Source organism: Mustela putorius, unplaced genomic scaffold (genome assembly GCF_011764305.1).
Source record: "Mustela putorius furo isolate JIRA1106 unplaced genomic scaffold, ASM1176430v1.1 tig00003850_pilon_pilon_pilon, whole genome shotgun sequence".
NCBI lineage: Eukaryota > Metazoa > Chordata > Mammalia > Carnivora > Mustelidae > Mustela > Mustela putorius.
The window spans coordinates 17,565,397-17,584,571 of NW_025422002.1; the positions used below are offsets into that span (position 1 = coordinate 17,565,397).

Genomic DNA, 19,175 nt, shown 5'->3' on the forward strand with positions numbered 1-19,175 from the left:
CCCCTGAGTACAGAACATCCAATTATCTCTTGATTATGAATGGAAAACCAAGGATGGCCAGATGTATGCAGAAAGCCCCAACATGGAAGATGGGGAACCAAAAAAATAGTTAAGGAAATTGAAGAAACCAAAGATAAAGTAGGAAACAGATGGAAACTTTTTAAAAATGCTAATTAATATTCTTATAGAGACAAGAGAAATTCTACATCCATAAAACACAAACCCTCCTTTTTAAAACAATGCAGGGCATCTGGGTGGTACATTCATCTGAGCATCTGACTCTTGGTTTCGGCTCAGGAGTTGATCTGATCATGACATTGAACCCCACATCGGGCTCTTCTCTCAATGCAGAGTCTCTGCCCCTCCCCCCACCCTGCACTCACCCTCTCTCTCAAATAAATAAATAAATCTTTAAAAAAAAAAAAAAGAAAAAAGAAAACAACGCAAATGCTGGTGAAGATGTGGAGAACAGAAATTCTCATTCATTGCCAGTGAGAATGTGAAATGGTAGACTTTTATGGAAGACTAGCAGTTTCTTATTAACTAAAGCTAGCTATAGTTTTACCATATGATCTAGCAATCATGCACCTAGGTATCTACCCAACTGAGCTGAAAACATACATCCACATGAAAACTACTGCCATGTTTATAGCAGTTTATTGGTAATTGCCAAAGACTGGGAGCATCCAAGATGTCTGTCAATAGGTGCATGGATAAACAAATGTGGTATGCCCATACAAAAGAATATTATCCAGTGAATAAAAAAGAAAGGAGTTATCAAGTCACAAAAATAAATGGAGGAATCTTAAATGCATGTTGATAGGTGAAAGATACCTGTATGAAAAGGCTACCTACCATATGATCCTGACTTTATGACACTGTGGAAAAGGCAAAACTATAGACAGTAACACTATAGGGACAGCAAAACTATAGAGACAGTGTAATGATCAATGGTTGCTACAGCACCTTTTTAGGTCAATAAGATTATTTTGTATGATACTGTAATAGGAAATTCATGACATTATGTTTTGTCAAAACCCATAGAATGTACAACACTTAGCATGAACTATGAACTTTAGTTAATAATAATGTTAATACATTATTATTGGTAATTGATAATATTGATTTATTAATTGTAACCATACTAATGCAAGATGTTTAACAATAGGAAAAACCATGTGAGGGAAAGGTAGAGTATACGGGAACTCCCTACACAATCTCAATTTTTCTGGAAATCTACAACTGTTCTAAAAATAAAGTCTAATGCTTTTTAAATGATAGCTGTGGAAAGCCTCAACCTCACACATTATGTAAATATGAACTCAAAATAGATGGACTTAAATGTAAAACTATAAAACTTTTATGTAAAACTATAAATGTACTTAAATGTAAAACTATAAAAGTCTTAGGAAAAAGCAGTAGAAAATCTTCAGGATCTTGGGCTTTACAAAGAGTTCTTAGACTGACACCAAAAGCATGATCCATAAAAGGAAATTTTGATAAATTAGAATTCATCCAAATTAAATTAAAACTTCTGCTTGCAAAAGTCCATATTAACAAGATGAAAAGACAAGATACAGTCTGGGAGAAATATTTGCAAACCACACACCCAACAAAGGACTAATTTCTAGAACATATAAAGAACTCTCAAAACCTATCAGAGAAAAAAAAAAAAAACACAATCCAATTAGAAAATGGGCAAAAGACATGAACAGACAGTTCACCAAGGAAGATATGCAGATGATGAATGAAAGCATAAAAAGATATCCAACATCATCAGCCATTAAGGAAAGCAAGCTCAACTCATAATGAAGTATGCCATACACCTATCAAAATGGCTAAAATTCAAAACAGTGTTAACACCAAATGCTGGTGAGGATGTAGGGAAATTGTATTGCTCATGCCTTACTTGTTGGAATGTAAAATGGTACAGCCACTCTGGAAAACTGTTTGTCAGTTTCTTATAAAACTTAACATGTGACTACCATACAACCCCCAAAAATTGAGGATTTATCAGAGAGAAGTGAAAGCTTTACATTCCTATAACAATCGATATAGCACAATCATGGTAACTTTATTTGTTATAGCCAAAAACTGAAACAACTCAGATGTCCTTCAGCAGGTAATGGTGCATACACACCATGGACTCTTACTTGGCAATAAAGAAACAAAGTATTGCTGCAGGAAACAACTTGGGCGAGTCTCTGGGAAAGTATGGTGATGAAAGAAGACAATCACAAAAGGTTACATACTTTTGTGGTTACATACATACATAAATACATACATACATATGGTTCCATATAGTATGGAATGGAATGGAGTAGAATGGAATGGAATGGAATGGACATTCATATGCAATGTCATACACATTCTTGAAATGATAAAAATTTAGAAACAGAGAACAGATTAGTAATTGCCAGGATCAGGGATAAAGAGAGGGAGGAAGGGAGGTGAGTGTTGCTGTAAAAGGATAGTATGAGGGATCCTTGTGATGGAATGTTCTACATAGTGACTGTATTAATATCAATATCCTAATTATTATATCTGTGCTATAGTTTTGCAAGATGTTACCCCTGGGGGAAACTGGGTAGTTCATATGCAGGGTCTCTCTCCATTCTTTCTTATAATTTCTTATAATTGCATGTGAATATAATTATCTCAAAATTAAAAGTTTAATTAAAAATACAAATATATAATAGATGGGTTTTTTAAAAATCTACATAAAGACTGGGAAATAAAGTTGAAGAAATATACTAGAAAGCAGAACAGAAGAAAAGAGAGATGGAAAATATGAGAGAAAAAATAAGTCTTAGTAAATTAGTCCAGATGGTCCCTCACTTACTAATAGGAGGCCCAGAAAGACAAAACAGAATATGCAGGGAAATAAAGATTGCTTGGATGCCAGAAATGGGGAAGCCAGGCAGAGTCAAGCCAACTCCTTTGCAGAGTTCCAGAAAGTCTGTGGAATTAGGGACACCAGATACCTTGGAGATGGGGTCTGGCCACTTGGATCCCATTACTTTCTACCCCACCTGTGCAGCTAGGGGACTCTCTCTGCCCCATCCAAAGAACACAGGAGACTGTCTGTCTGCAGAAAGTGAACCAGGGGCTTGCTGGGGTGAGGGAGCTCGGCCCTTCTGGGGGCAGAAGTGAGGCTCCTTACTGAAAAAGTAAGGAACATGAGAAAGTCTGCACACGGGGTCATGAGACCCCAGTCCCCTTCCCCATACAGAATGGGGTCACCAGGAGGACAGCAAAAGGTTCCTCTCTAGTGGAACAGCTTGGCCCTGTGGGATCACCACCAGGAGACCACCCATCCACAAGCCCCACCCCCAGCACAGTTTCATTTTTATGATGTTAAATGTATTAAACTATAATCAATGCAATGCACTCATTGTAAGCATCCACCAGCTAGACAAGTTTCCACTAACTGAACACACATGTGACCAGTACAAGCCCAAGAAATGGAATACATCAACATCTGGGAAGCCCCTCACCCCCTCCCAGCCTCCATCCCATTTCAAAGATAACCACTATCCTGACTTCTGGCGGCATAAATTCATTTTGCCTGTTTTTACACATCGTGCAAATGAAACCATGCATGTGTGCTGCATCATATCTGGCTGCTTTTATTGAATATCATGTTTTTGAGAGTACAAATGTGTGTATACATCATTCATTTTCACTGCTGCTGAGTATCCCGTTGGGGGAATACGCTGTTTTATTCTATTGTACTACTGATGAGCATTTGGGTAATTTCCCATCTCTCCTCTTACGGATATTCATTATGTGTTTAATCAGCTTTTAGTGCCTCCCTTTTAACTATGAATAGACAGGCAAGGATCACCCAGAGAAAGCCTCTAACATGGAAAATAGAAAGTAAAACAGAGGGTCTCAGAGGGCGCCTGATGCAGGCAGCCAAGCAAAACTTCAAAGAAAAATTGAAATGAATATCTTCAGAGAGATAAGGGAAGATCCAAAAAGAAAACACAGATGCCCTTACAAAGAAAATTCAGAGAACAATGTCTAAGTAGATCTTGGAAATTAAACATGTGGGAACATAAGTTTAAAAATTCAATAGGATGATTGGAAGAAGAAGTTGAGGGAATCTTCCAGAGAGGAAGATAAAATGATAAAAGGGAAGGAATCATGAAATCAGAGCGGCGATCCAGGATGTCTAATGTCTGAATAATAGGAATTCAGGGAAACTATGGAGAGAAAATCATCCAAGAAAACAATAAAAGAGAATATACCAGAATGGAGTAAGTTTAGTTCCCACATTGAAAGACCTCATGAAGGACCCAAGGAATGAAAGACCCATAATGAGGCTCATCACTGTCAAATCTCAGCACGGTAGGCAAGAGACCATAAACGCATCCCAAGGACAAAAACAGATCCCGTGCTGACCAAGAAAGCACTCCCTACAAATTTGAACAAAAAGGCATTTATTGGAGCAATTCGAATTATAAATTGGGAGACACGGATTCAGGCACCAACTTGACTAGGGCTCTGAAGAAGACACACAGCAGGCGGGGTTATAAAGACGAAGGTCATGAGTTCTCATTCAGGTCCTCTATGCAAAATAGAGATCAGAACAAGGTGAACTGGGATCCACTGGGTGAACATCCAAATGAAGTGTCAAATGGCATTGGCTCCCTTAAAGGGAAGAATGCAAAGGATTCGGTGTCATGAGGAGGAGGGAGTTAAGCCTAGGCTGAGGGTCTGTAGCTGGCAAAAGTTCAGTTTAGGGGCACCTGAGTGGCTCAGTGGGTTAAAGCCTCTGCCTTTGGCTCAGGTCATGGTCTCAGGGTCCTGGGATCCGGCCCCACATCGGGCTCTCTGCTCAGCAGGGAGCCTGCTTCCCCTTCTTTCACTGCCTGCCTCTCTGCCTACTTGTGATCTCTCTCTGTCAAAATAAATAAGTATAATTTTTATTAAAAGTTCAGTTTATTCTGTAAGGATATGCATAAATTTCTCCTTCCTCGTGGCCTCCCGGCCCCTCTTCCCTAGGCTTGCTGGCTCCACTGTGAAGTCTTCTTGCATGACCCAGAGGGGCAGGACCCCTGTGGTGTCCCCCTGCTCTGCAGCAAGCCTGGAGGCTGGAAGACAAGGATCAGATGACCTTGAACGCTGTAGAAGAACATATTCCTCCTTAGAACCCAACACCCAGCCGAGTGATTGTGATTATCAAGTGTAAGAGTAAATCCATACTTTACATACTTTACATTATAAATGTAAAATACCATATTTTCGGACACATAGGGTTTCAACTATTTTGCCTCCTCCATATATATGAATGAAGGAACCTGCCAGAGAAACGTTCAGTCTATACGTGGGCACAATCATGGAAGAAAGAGGCATGGGGACCCCACGCCCATTCTAAGGATGGGACCATGGACCGAGGTGAAGGGGATTTCCAGACCATGAGGAAGGGGCGAGACCACAGCTATAGCCAGTCTAACCATCCAGGTTCCGGGGGGATGTCGTCAAGAAAAAATCTAAATTTGTGGGTTATGGGTTATGACTGTTTGAATCATAGTAATAGTGACTAAGCAAAAAAAAAAAAAAAAAAAGACAATTCCAGAGAAGAAAAAGTCGCACAAGAAAAAATAAGATTGTGGCATACCATGTGACTCAGCTATGGACAATGCTCACACAACCAGAGCAATATAAACACTGGCTATTAATTTAACCAAAACTTGGGACATAGCCACAAAGGATGGGAGGGAGCGGGGCCGCACAGCACGATTTCATAAAGGTGAAGTTCAGCAGACAGTGCCTAATGTTCACATGCTTAGAATTTGCAGAAAGTTCTGTTATTGAGGCAGATGATGATGGGGGACAGAAAAGGCATCTGAAAGCGTTGAAATAGTCAACTTGGGTGTGGACTTGGGTAGGACAGAGGACAAAATTTCTATTTCGAGCTTGAGAATGCCTCGACCTGAGTTTTTAAGCTATACCCATTTCATGGTGTTAAACACTAAGGACAAAAAAGTCTCTATTCACAATTTAATAAAACTAGATATAGCTAACATTGAGGCCCTTTGTCTGAAAATTTTAAAGCTCTCTCTTAAGCAACATTTGGATCAAAGACAAAATCAAAATCCAAATTTGGAATATCCAGGAATACTAAGAACACTCCATAGGAGCTAATGTTCCTCAAAGGAAAATTCATAGCCTTTTTATGTATATTAATTTATATTAACTTATCTTAATTTATATTAATTAATTAATATTAATAAACAAGATGCAACGAAAATAATGGAGCTCTATGTAGCCCCACAATCCTGATAACAATTTCAGTTTATGTGTTTTGTTAACACACCACAAGGCAATTGTCACCAGGGCCTTGGAAGGGCAGGAAAATGCAGGTCTGGGTGCTAGGTCGTTTTAAGCAGGAAGCAGGGCGAGTCTGGACACGGGGCCAGGTTTGCTGGGCATAAGGAAGTAGGAGGAGGCATCATTTTTCCACTTAGGAATATATGAAGATGCTCCCCAACTTCCTGCCCCCAGCGGACCCGACGGCAGGGAACAGGCATCCTGCATGGCCAATGGAGACATCTGGTCCAGATAGCCCAGCACCTTGTGCGTGCAACTCCCCGGCTCGACAGACACCGTCAGAGTCCTTGACTGTAAGCAACAGAAACTCCACAAGTCGACGGTCAGGCACAGCTAACAGGCTTTCCAGGAAAAGAGAGGAGAGCCAGGAGGAAAGGGGACCCAGGCAGGAAAAGCCACATTAGGACCACAGTCACAATCTCACTGCATGCCTGGGTGGCAAGGCCACAGGCGGGCCGGAGCCGTGAGCACCAGGCCTGCAGTGCCCCTACCCCGCCAGCAGGTGGCCTGGGCCCAGGCTGCTTGTGAGCAGGGGCGTGTGCTGTTCTGGCTGTGAAGGTGGCTGGGAGAGGGAGCCTCAACCTTCCAGCTCTGAAACGGAAGTCCCACAGACTAGGAGGGGGAGCCGGCCAGCCAGTGGCAGGATGGAAAGGAGAGCAATGAGCACCCCTAGCCACTACCCCCCACACCCCCCCAACCCCCGCCGGCCACCACGCAGGCCTGGGAGGACAGCTCTGGGCAGGGACTCAGAAACACTAGAGGAGGGGAGGGCGCCTTCGAATGCCAGCTGTCTTCTACAGCCCATGACCCAGCTTGGACTGTCAGGCCCCCCTGACCTGGGACGTCCTGGGGAGACACCCATGTGCTCACACCTGATAGAGGGCCCCGTGCTCCCCTGGGAAAGCAAGCTATCCACCCAAACATACATTCATTGGGGGATAGCCTACCAAACAGGAGCAGAAAACAGCCTCCTGATTCTACATGCACAGAATCGGCCACACAGTTCCCTAGGCTGGTGAGGACGGGGCGCTGTGTGGACCCCTCGGCTCTGCGGGCCCAGTGCAGCTCACCCTGGAGGCGGTCCAGGGACACAGCAGGGCTGCTTGCACAAGCCGGGACAGACGTGCTGAGTGCCCCTGCCCCCAGAGGTGACACAGCCGCAGTCCCTGTCTACCTGTTGGCCCCGGCACGTAACAAGCACCACAGACGGAGCAACTTGAACAACAAACATTCACTTCCTCTCCGTTCTGGAGGCTGGAGGCTGAAGGCTGCGATCCGGTGTGGGCAGAGTTGGCTTCCTCCGAGGCCCCTCTCCTGGGCCTGCAGATGGTGGTCTTCTCCCCGCCATCTCACACGGTCGTCCTTCTGTGTCCTGTCGGGGTCTCCTTTCCTTATAAGGACACCAAATCAGGTTAAACCAGGCCTATGACTTCATGACCTGCCTATGACAGGCCCTATGACTTCATTTCAATTTAATGACCTCTTTAAAATCCGAACTGTGAACAGCCACATTCTGAGGTACCAGGTGAGGCATTTAGGACTTTAGCAGGTAAATTTGGGGGACCATTCATCCCATACCACTCTGCTCCCCTGGGATTGCCAGACGTAAAGAATAAAAACACGGGACACCCTGTTACATCTAAATTTCAGACAAGCAACAAAAAATGTCCTGTCGTTTATCTGAAGTTCAAACATAGCTGGGTATCCTATATTTTATCTGGTAACTCATGCCTAACAAACCACCCCAAAACTCCAGGGCTCAAAACCGCGACCATTGATGGCTGCCCCAAGGCCTGGAGGTCAGCTGTGTGGGTCAGCCGGCTCCAGGAAGGGTTCAGGGGTTCCTGACTGGGGCAGCTGGCCTCTCTCCCACACGGCCTCTCACAATTCAGCAAGGTGGCCTTGGTTTTCCTCTCGATCCATGAGAAAGTGAACCCCGAAAGGCATCTTGGCCCGGCCTCCAGAGTGCGCACAGACACCTCCAGCAGCTACCTCTTGAGGGTCTGCCTAAGTCCCTGGGAGGCCAGATTTCTGGGGCAGGGAAGTGGCCACCACCTCCTCGTGGGAGGGGCAGCACAGGAATTGCAGGGAGCTGAGAGATGGGGATGGCTTTGCTGTCCATCTACCTCAGCAGGCTTGGAGCCCGCACCTCTGGACCCAGGGCGACTTCTGCACAGACATGGATGGGGTTTGGACCCAGAGCTCTGGGGGCCAGTCAGGGTGGAAAGCCACAGTCTCAGGGCAGGCGAGGAATGGCCCCCAGGGCAGGGAAGCACAGGATTTCTTGGAGGTACAGAGATGGGTGGAGTTATCCATCGTCCCCCAGAGCCCCAGGAACAGGCTATGGGAACAGCTCATCCTGCCCCAGAAAGGCCATCTGTCCCTGGTGCTGAGGGGAACAGGCCTGGCACAACTGCCTGGCTGCAGGCAGGGGAGGACGCCCCACTAAGAGCGGGGCCAGGCGTACGCAGAGACCAGGCCTTCATGCGTCACCCACCCATGTGTTCTGCAGCCATTCATGCGGCCCCACTGTGTGCCAGGCACTGTTCCGGGTTGAAGAAGGTATAGCCAGGGACCGAGACAGACAAAATCCCTGCCCTTACAAGGTAGTGAGAACATAAATGGCGGTGACACAGGCTTTGGAGAAAAGGTAAGCAGAGCAGAGATAGAGATCGCTTTAGGGAAAGGGCCCTTGGGCGTGCAGTGGCTGGGAGAGCCTCCCAGAGCAGGAGGCCCTGGACAGCAGGGATGGGGAAAGCAGACTAGCCAGCTTTAGAATTACTACCCCGTGCTGTTGAGTTTCTAAAATTCAGGGATTGTAAACAGGGGACACACCCCCTCAGGGTGACACCATTGGTTCTTCCTGCTGCTCCCATCCCAAAGGATCTTTGAGCCCCGCCTGCCAAGAGCTTGGGTAAATTTCTTCTGCTGACTCCAATCCGGCCCACGGTGGGAGGCATTTTGAGAGTCAGTTGCTATGGGAAGTATTTTAACTGGCAGGAATTCAAAAGTCAAGAGTGACTGCCTATCTGCCTTCAAGGACCTCCACCTGGGAGATTTAATGGGCCCTCGTGGGGCCTGCCAGGAAAGCGCCCCTGGAATGGAGTGGCTCTGTAGCTAGGCAGCTGCTTCCTAATCCAGGCTTACCCTCCTTCTTCCCCTTTGCCTTGATGTGTGAGCAGGACCCCCAGCCGTCCACTGATCCGGGTGGGTGGAGGCAGAAGGGGACAGTCTCAAGGGCGGGCAGTTAAGGGAGGAATACTCTGATCTCTCACCTCCTGGTGGCCGCAATGGCTCTAGGCAGAGACCCCTGTCATGAAAGAGGGTCCCGGGCTGCAGACAGAAATAGAGAGTCTTCTAAAGGTGTACCAGGGCCATGGGGCTGTTGGAAATGCCCCCAAGATTTTCAGAAAGGCCAGCAAGGAGCCTGGATGGTTTGTAAGGAACTGTCAGAGGCTTCAGCAGGGACAGCGACAGTAACACTGCTCAACCACGTTCTACACCCTGGATCACCCACAGAAATAACCACGATCTGCCAGATGGCCAGCTCCAAAGGGGAGCTGCTGGGGAGCCCTCTTGTCTCTCCCACAGGGCTCCAAGAATGGGTGGGAGGTTAGTAAGAGCAAGGGAAGGAAGAGTGAATGGGAAATACTGGGGTAGGGTGGAGACCCCTAACCCCATGGGAGCATGAGCTCCAACCCCAAACCTTCATCACAGGTGTTGGGGGTCAGAGCTTATGGGACTCAGACAATGGGCAAAAATGCTGCTCACAATGTGGTGGTCAGGGGCTGGGGGCCCTGTCCCTGTGCCAGCTTGTTGCACAGAACAGGAACCACTCCGGGGATTTCCAGGGGAAGGTGTTGAACAAGGGGAATGAAGTCCTTGCACCATCCCTAGAAAGGCTGAGATAGGACCCCCACCAGAAGCTTCATTATCCAGAACATTCTGTTGTAACTGACGCAAGGATCAGGAAGATATTGGATCTAAAAGCCAAAACTCCAAAGATGAAAAGCAGATCCTAAAAATAATCAGAAAGAAAGAATACCACCTTCAAGGAAAGACCACTGAACTGATGGCCAACCTTTTACAGGTAATGACGGAGGCTATAAAATGATGAGTTAAATCTCCAAAGTGCCAAGAGACAATAACTCAGCAGAATCGTGTACTCGGCAAAACACCTTTCAAGAAAGAGGATGGAATAAAATAAAGACGATTTCAAAGGAAAAAAAAAGAGTTTTTAAGATCATTGCATGGGCAGCAAAAAAACAAAAAGACAAATCGTGCCTCATGAAAATTAAAAACCTTTGTGCATCAAAGGTCACCATCAACAGAGTAACAGGCAATCCACAGAATGTGAGCAAATATCTGTGAATCACATATTTGATAAGGGACTGACTAATATTCAGAACGTACAGAGAACCACTAAAACCAAGAACAAAAACCAAACAACCCACTTCAAAAATGCACAAAGGACCTGAACAGACATTTCTCTAAAACAGATACACGAATAACAGAGAGGCACAGGAGCAGATGCCCAACATCTCTCAGCATCAGGGAAATGCAAATCAAAACCCCAGTGAGCGATCACCTCATTGGGAGGCCCTTGTTAGAAGGGAAAAAAACAACAACCCAGCAAATGCTAAGTGTGAGCAAGGTTTTGGAGGACTTCGCTGGTGGGAATGGAAAATGGTGCTGCCACAGTAGAGAACAATCCGGTAGTTCCTCAAATGGTTAAACATGGAGTTACCACCTGACTGAGCAGTCGTGACCCTATACTCCTAGGTACATAGTCAAGGGAAAGGAAGATATCCGTCCCATGAAAACTGTGTACACAAAGGGTCCCAGCAGCTTTCCCCATAATAGCAAAGAGTGGAAACAAACCAAGTGTCCATCAGCTGGGGAAAGGATAACTATTTTGTGGTCTGTGCATGCAACGGAAGATGATTCAGCCATGAAAAGGAATGAGGGGCAGACACACGTTACGTATGACACGGATGAACCTTGGAAATGTAACGTGGAAGGAAACAGCCTGGCACAAAAAGCCACATACTGCACAATTCCACTTATACGAAAAATCTAGAACAGACATCTCTGGAGACAGACAGTTGATGAGTAGATCCAGAAGCTGGGGGCAATGCAGGGAGCAGGAGGTGGATGCAAAGGGGTGTAGGGTTTCTTCTGAGCCCATGAAAATGCTCTAAAGTTGACTAGAGTGACAGCCATACCATGGGTGAATATACTAAAAAGCACTGAATTGTACACCCTCAATGGGTAAATTGTATGATATGTGACTCACAGCTCACTGAAGCCATTTAGAAAACAAAAAGTAGAGTGTTTCCTTACTTCCCCAGTTCTCACCCCAAATTCACATATGCTTCACCCATACAGAGCCACCCTGTACAGTTGTGCAGGTTATGTAGTACACAACTCCATGGGCACCTTTAGCATAGACCGCATACATAGCCTCAAGCCTTTTGTCACACACTCAGAAAATCAAGAACCCCTCTGGTTAGCAGAAATCATTCTTCTTAGAGAACTCTTTATAAGCAGCTGGCAATAAGACAGACACCACACACACACACACACACACACACATACACATACATGCACAAAGCATATTCTTTCATCCCTAGAAAATTAGTCTAATCCCACTCTGTCCAATAGAAATACGATGTGAGCCAGAAATGTAATTTAAAATTCTCTAGAGGCCATATTTTAAAAAGTTAAAAGGCACAAGTAAAATTAAATTTAATAACATATTTTACTTAACCCTGTCAATCCAATATATTATCACTTCAACATATAATCCATGTAACCAATTTTAATGAGATATTTCACAGCAAATGTGGAATATTTACTCACAGCACATCTCAGCTCAGACTATAGAGTGCGCGCGCTTAGAACCCTCAGTGGCCACACGCAACCAGGGGCTATCGCATCAAACAGCACTGCACTCTAAATCACAACAGCAGGTAGATTTTTTTTTTTTTAATTTTTAAAAGATTTTATTTTATTTATTTGACAGAGATCACAAGTAGGCAGAGAGGGAGATAAGGAAGCAGGCTCCCTGCTGAGCAGAAAAACCGATGTGGGGCTTGATCCCAGGACCCTGGGATCATGACCTGAGCCAAAAGCAGAGGCTTTAACCCACTGAACCACCCAGGCGCCCCATCACAAGAGCAGGTAGATTCAAGCAAGACCGGGAACAAAGAATTTGTTGGCAAATGTCACCAAAGGCCAGAGTAGATTTGTACTAGTTCAGGCATAGCTGGATCCAGGAATTTAATCTCTCTCTCCCCTCTCCTTCCTTCCCTTTGTCCTCCACCCTCCCCCCATCTCCCTCTCTCCTCTCTATCTCTTACCTCCACCTCTCTCTCCTGTGTCTATCATCTCTTGGCGCTGCACTCCTGTGAGTTGGCTTCACATTTAGGCAGGCTCATGAAGTGCCCTCCCCACCCCCAACCTGCCCTTGGTTTAAGAGCTAACCCCATATCAAAGTGCATTTTCTCTTTTCAACAGTTTGGGGGGGAGAGGGGAGGGAGGAATGGTCCCTGCTCAGGTGATAGGCTAAGCCTGACCAGAGGAAAAAGGTGCCCTGATTGGCTGATAGGTGTCATGTGTCAGCCAGAAGGTGTGGCCAGTCCCACTCCTGTATCTGTACTAGGATGGGGACTAAGGACTGGAGGCAGTGGGCAAAGGCCGCAGGTCTCCACTCTGCATGCTAGCCTGGCGTGGTCTCTAGGGTTGTGTGCACAGCTCTGCTCAGGTATTTTTGTTAATGCATCTTCTTAATTGTCTGTAGCTTATCTAATCTTGATCCCAAGCTTCCACCCTATTGGGAAGCAGGAAAAAAACAAACAAATAACAACTCAATTTAGTGATATTTAAACAATCTCTTTTATTTTAATACAGTCTCTTTTGGAAAAATGTTAAATCCAGGTCACAGTTCACCTTCCTAACAGGGCTCTTCCTCCCTTTTCTTCCTTCATCCCAAGATGGCACTGGGGTCTAAGGCAGAGCTTATAGGGCTTCCTGACACTAGGGAAGGGAAGTCAGTACTTCTGCCACCCTCCAGTGAAAGTGCTTCGCCCATGCAGAACCACCTTGGGCAGTTGTGCAGGTTGTGCACTGCACAACTCCATGAGCAACATTAGCATAGATACAGTGTATGCAATTCTCTCTGGTTGTGTGGGCAGCAGCCTTGCTCCCACTCACCTTGGCTTTTCAGCCTCAGTCCTCAATGAATGCCTCAGCTTTTGGACATGAGCTTCTCCCTTGCCAAGACTCTGGATGCTACTCTGCTCCCCCACCCCACCTCAGCAGCTTTTTCTTCCTGACTCCTCACTTCCCTTCTTCTAGCTCTGCCCATGGTGGTAGGAGTGACTGAGTCCTCTCTGCATCACAACTTAGCTTGTGGCCCGCAAGGCAGCTGAAGGGGCATTGGAATGACCCTCCCCAATGCCCATTGCCTCATGATGGCCTTGTGCGGTAAGTGGAAGCTGCTGCCACACATAATGCAAGATTCCTTTGTTCTGGGATAAGGAGGTTTCCAGGCTGTGAAGACATGCCTGTGTGTATCTCCAGCACACTCCCTGTGACTCTTCCACAAGCCTTCTGATACAGTCCTGCCACCCACCCTGGCAGGGCCCACTGGAGCTGTTCTCCCATTGCACAGATGAAGAATTTGAGGCCACCCTGATCGCATGGCGCCAAGTGCCAGACCCTGGATTCCAGGCCAGGAAGGCCTCTTCCCCCTTGTAGACTGATCATTTAACAAGGAATTTGTGCCTTGAAACCTGTTTGTAGATCATTTGTTCCAGCAAAAAAAGAGTGGCCTTTCTGGCTCTCTTGCCTGGTGGAAACACAACAGGGCTTCTGTGTTCTCCCCTCTGTTGTTTCAGGCCCTGAGAATATGCAAAGAATGACAGGAATGCCACACACCTGGCTGTGTAATGTCAGAGAGACCAGGCCCCCTGGGAGCTATCATCTAACTCAGGAGCAGACACCCTGGGTGGGCATGCTCTGTGTCCCGGGAGAGGGGGGGTGCTTCCGGCAGCAGGGGGGCATGGAAACCACAGGAAGGAAGGAGGAAAAGCTCTCTCGGGCTGCTGAGTGGGGGCACTGAATGAGGAGGGACACCCCGGCACCAGGCCAGCCTGCAGGTCTGCTAAGGCTGGGCATCTAAACAGTGTGGGATGGGCAACTTAGGTGCTGTGTGACAGTTCTGGGCAGGGCAGATCTGCCCTGTGAGTGTCCTCCCAGGTGACATTCCGTCAGACAAGGAACAGGGCCAGAGAGGGAACCTTACACAAGGGGCGAGGCAAAGGGCATAGGAGGCAGAATCACCTGGCTAGAGGATAGTGGGTGGGAGTGCTGGGCTGCTGGTGGACTTCCCTGCTCCTACCCCAGCTCCATCCAGGGCAGCTGGCCAGGGACCCTGGAAGCAGAATTCTCAGGCTTCTTGATGGGCTGGGGCAGGGCATGGTCCCAGAGGGTCTGAGAGCCACATCTGTGCCTGCAGGAGCCCTGGCCTGCACTTCCTAGCTTCTCAGACAGGACTTCATGTGGACAGCTACTGCTCCAGAAGGTCATATTATTTTTACTTTCATTGTATTATTTTTATAGTCACCTTCTACCTAATGGCAAGTGATCTTGGTCATCCACTTGGGATAGTGCCGTCAAGTTTTGCTTTCCATAACTTCTTCAAGCTAAAATAGGAAGAGTGTATTTAAAGAAAATTAGAAAATTTCCAGGGGCGCCTGGGTGGCTCACTGGGTTACGTGTCTGCCTTTGGCTCAGGTCATGATCTCAGGGTCCTGGGATGGAATCCCACTTAAGGCTCTCTGCTCAGTGGGGAGTCTGCTTCTCCCTCTGCCTCTGCCTAGCCCTCCTCCCGCTCATGCTCTCTTGTGCTCTCTCTTTCAAATAAAGCAAAAAAGTCTTAAAAAAGAAAAAAAAAAAAAAAACACTCCAGGTAGGTGGGTGGAAGGACTGAGTACACAGCCAAGATGAAGGGAGACCCTGAGGCAGTGGGACACCTGGGGCCATGACAGGAAAGGGCAGGCTGAGGCTGGGCTCCTGTTCAATGTCAGGGTCCTGTGCACTCCTGGCAGGGAAGTGAGGGGTCCTGCTGGCATGGAACCCCAACCCTGAGCCGTCAAGCTTCCAGATCAAGAACTGTTTTACGGCCACAGGGGGCCAGAGTGTGTGGCACACCCGCCCCACACGCACACTGCCTCAGAGGTTCCGATTCTCCCCAAGAAATGGGTTAAAGACAGACGGAGCACCTGTCGTGGGAGCCGAAGGGGATGTGAAAGCGAGTGGGTTCCTGGGGGTCCTCATTCAAACAAACCATCTGTGAAGATGCGGCTTTGAGACAATTGAGGAAATTTGAATACGCAAACACTAATTTTGTTAGTGTGATAATGACACGATGGTTATATAAAGAAAAAATGTGTATTTTTTTTTTAACATTTATCTATTTATTTCAGAGAGCGAGAGCAAGCATGAGCAGGAGGGGCTCACAGAGACTCCCAAGCAGGCTCCCCACTGAGGGCAGAGCCCGACATGGGGCTCTGGGGCTCTGTCTCATAACCCTTAGGTCGTGACCTGAGCCGAAACCAAGAGGTAGATGCTTAACCCACTGAGCCACTGGGCACCCCTCTCTTCATCTATTATCAAAGCAAAGAAAGGCTCACGAACCAAGAGGAGAGAGGTTTTGAAAGCTGGCCTTGGAAAGGCTTTACCTGCCTGTGAGGACATGGATGCTGGGGCTGGAGGAACTGGCCGAGTTCCAGTGCTGGCCTGCGGGGCCCAGAGACACAGGATCTAACTGCCAGGGGCTGGTGTTTTGTCTGGGCAGGGCTAGGCTGGAGGCTTCGGAGCTGCCCTGGCTCAGTGGGGCAGACCTGCCCACAGATGGCAGTGCACTGCTGGCCAGGAACCAGGGGCAGAGGAAGTGGGAAGCAGGAGGTAAGGTAGGCTAGGGACATCTGTGGGGAGGTGAGAGGTTCCGTCCCAGGGGGAGGTGTCCAGAGGGCAGTCCGATGAGGACAGAGGTGTGAGGCCACCAGCACTGCCACTGAGGGAGCAGATGGGACCACCAAGCCCCGGAGACAGAGTTCTCCAGTTCCGGAATGGTCTGTGGCCCTCCTAGCACACAGTAAAGCTCAGATTCTTTTTTAAAAATTGTTTTCTATAAGGGCGCCTGGGTGGCTAAGTCATTAAGCATCAGCCTTCGGCTTGGGTGGTAGACTCGGGTCCCACAGTGGGCTTCCTCCTCAGCGGGATCTGCTTCTCCCTCTGCCTACCGTTCCCCTGCTTGTGTGCTCTCTTTCTGATAAATAATAAATAAATAAATAAATAATTTTCTATTATTTTTAATGGGTACAAACAGACATAACAAAGTTTACCATAACCATGTGAGGGGCATACTTCAGTGGTACCAAGTACATTCACACTGCAGTGCCACTGTCCCCACCGTCTATCTCCAGGATGTTTTCATCTCCCCAGGCAGAAACTCTGCCCCAATCGAACAATTCCTGTGTCCCCTCCCGCCGCCCCTGGTGGCCACCACGCCATCTCCTGTGTCTGTGCGCCCGACGACTCGAGGTCCCTCACCTGACGGCAATGACAGAGTATGCTGACGGCCATCTGGGTGGCTTCCCCTTCTGGCGATTGTGAGTGGTTGTGCAAATACCTTTTCAAGTCCCTGCTTTCAGTTCGTCTGCATATCTGCCCAGAAGTGGAACAGCTGGATTCTGTGGAAGCTTATGTTTAACCTTTTAAGGACTCTCCAGAACATTCTCCACCATGGCTGTACCACCTTCCATTCCTGTCAGCACAGCTCTAGAGTTTCCATTTCTCCAAACCCTCTGACACTCAGAGGCTCAGTCTCATTCTAAGTTCCTGCTTCAACATCACACAGCTGAAGAAAAAGGAGGGCTGGATTGCCAGTGGAAGTGGGTGGAGGGAGAAGGATGGTGTCAGTGGGGTAGTCTGGTAGGTGGGTAGGATTGGGGGGCAGGGATGGATCCATAAGGGGTGTGTGTATGGGTGAGTGGGGGGGAAGACTGGGGTGGGAGGGGGTCGGTGGGCGTGGAGGAGAATGACATCACTCAGGCCAGAGTAGTCCCGGAAGCTCTAGCCAACCCCATCCCCAGCCCTGGGGGGGTCCCCACTCCAGCCCTCTTGTGAAAATATTTCTGAGCTAGGGACTAGAACGTATTATCATGCAATGTGTGCTTGGGGTTGATCACCCCTCATGGTCAAAGACGTGTAACTGCCTCCCTATTACCCACCTTGGTGCCTGGCCCCACCCATCACCTGGCAGGGTTCCCTGGTATCCTGGGCAGCCTCCGGCCAGATATCCCCCTCAACCAAGGTCACGTGGGCAGCAGAAGCTGGGGGGCAGGCAGGACTCAGGTATTTTAAGTGCATTTCAAGTGGGCAGTCAGCAATTAATTATGGGCCCCCGGGGAAGCAGCTGTATAATCACAGAAATGCCCAAGGCACTTCTGACTATGCATCGCCTCGGGGGTCCTGCACACAGACAGGGCCAGAACTTACAAACTCCACGAGACTCCCTTCTCCTCGAATGCCCAGGTCTCTACAGTTTGCAAACCCCTGAGGTGCAAAATGGAAATAGGATCTGAGTCTGGCCAATCAGAGCACCTCGTCCTTTAGGTCAGAATGATTGGTTAAAATAGAGACAAGTGTGCTGAAGTTGGCTAATGAAATCCCTACCCGAACATGTGCTGACCAAAGGTGTTTTCTTTCCACTGTGTTGCTGGGTTGGTAAGTCTACAGCTGCTGGGCAGCTATTGGTGCCTCCCACTTGGAAAGAGCCTGCCTAAGAATGAACCCATACAGATGACAGAGAAGAAGACAGATTCCTCAAGCCCTCATGGAGCTCCTGGATCCAGCTGTGCCTGAAACCAGCAAGACACACCCTTGGAGTTTTCTATTACATGAGCCAACCAGTTCCTTTCATGGCTAAAGCCAGTTTAGGTTAGGTTAAGTTTAGGTTAAGTTAAGTTAGTTAAGTTAGGTTAAGTTAGGTTAAGTTCTTTATAATGGAAGAAAGATGTGCTGGGTTATTTGTCCAAGTGGTTTTCAGCTGGAAGCAGCAATGATGGCTGGAAAGTTGATTTCTCCAGCTAAATAATAAGACCCCAAGTAAATTGATAGTCTGAGTTTGAATCCTGGCTCTGGCACTGACAGCTCCACGTTTGGGGGCAAGTAATTGATCTCTCTCTTTGTCCCCAGGTCCTCAGCTCTCAGATGTGGCTACAATGCTAGCAGCGTCTATTGGTCACTATAGTCTGGGCTGTCTCCCGAATGCCCAGTTTGAGGTTGTTTTGTGCTCAAGCCCTTTGTGCAATGCAGGCTGGCTAGAGGTCCTGCTCTCCAGAATCCTCCCTGCAGAACAACTAGATGCCCAACCTAGAAGTGTCCCAAGCCATCCCACTGACCATCCAGTGACCATGATGAGCCACATGACCTCACCCAGCCCATTTTCAGAAAGGCCACCCATGCCTCATGAAGCAGCACCATCTGACATGCTCCTGGGTGTGCAGGAAGGCCCCAAAGGGGCACAGAGGGCCCAAGGCCCCTCGGGGACATCTGCAGGAGCCTCCCACGTGGACTCTAGCTCTTCCAGCTTCTGATTCTCTAGCCTCGTGGCTGCCCAAGTGCAAACCAGAGCTTCGCCCCTCTGCCGTCCACAGCCCCACCGACATGCCCTGCTCAGTGCACCCCATAAACCCTGGTATTAATAGCTGATGATTTTAATACCCTGGATGAGCCAATGTGTGCAGCAATCAGAAGGCGCCTGT

The 19,175-nt window shown here is 47.6% G+C and overlaps 1 long non-coding RNA gene across 1 annotated transcript; it reads right to left on the reverse strand.

The window, feature by feature from the left end:
• Positions 1 to 4,882: 4,882 nt before the first annotated feature.
• On the reverse strand, positions 4,883 to 12,842 carry LOC106005607. Its single transcript, XR_001179105.2, has 3 exons — positions 12,702 to 12,842; positions 7,514 to 7,729; positions 4,883 to 5,099 (listed from the first exon to the last, which is right to left on the reverse strand). It is a non-coding gene; the product is annotated as an uncharacterized LOC106005607 (long non-coding RNA).
• Between the last annotated feature and the right edge of the window lie 6,333 nt (positions 12,843 to 19,175).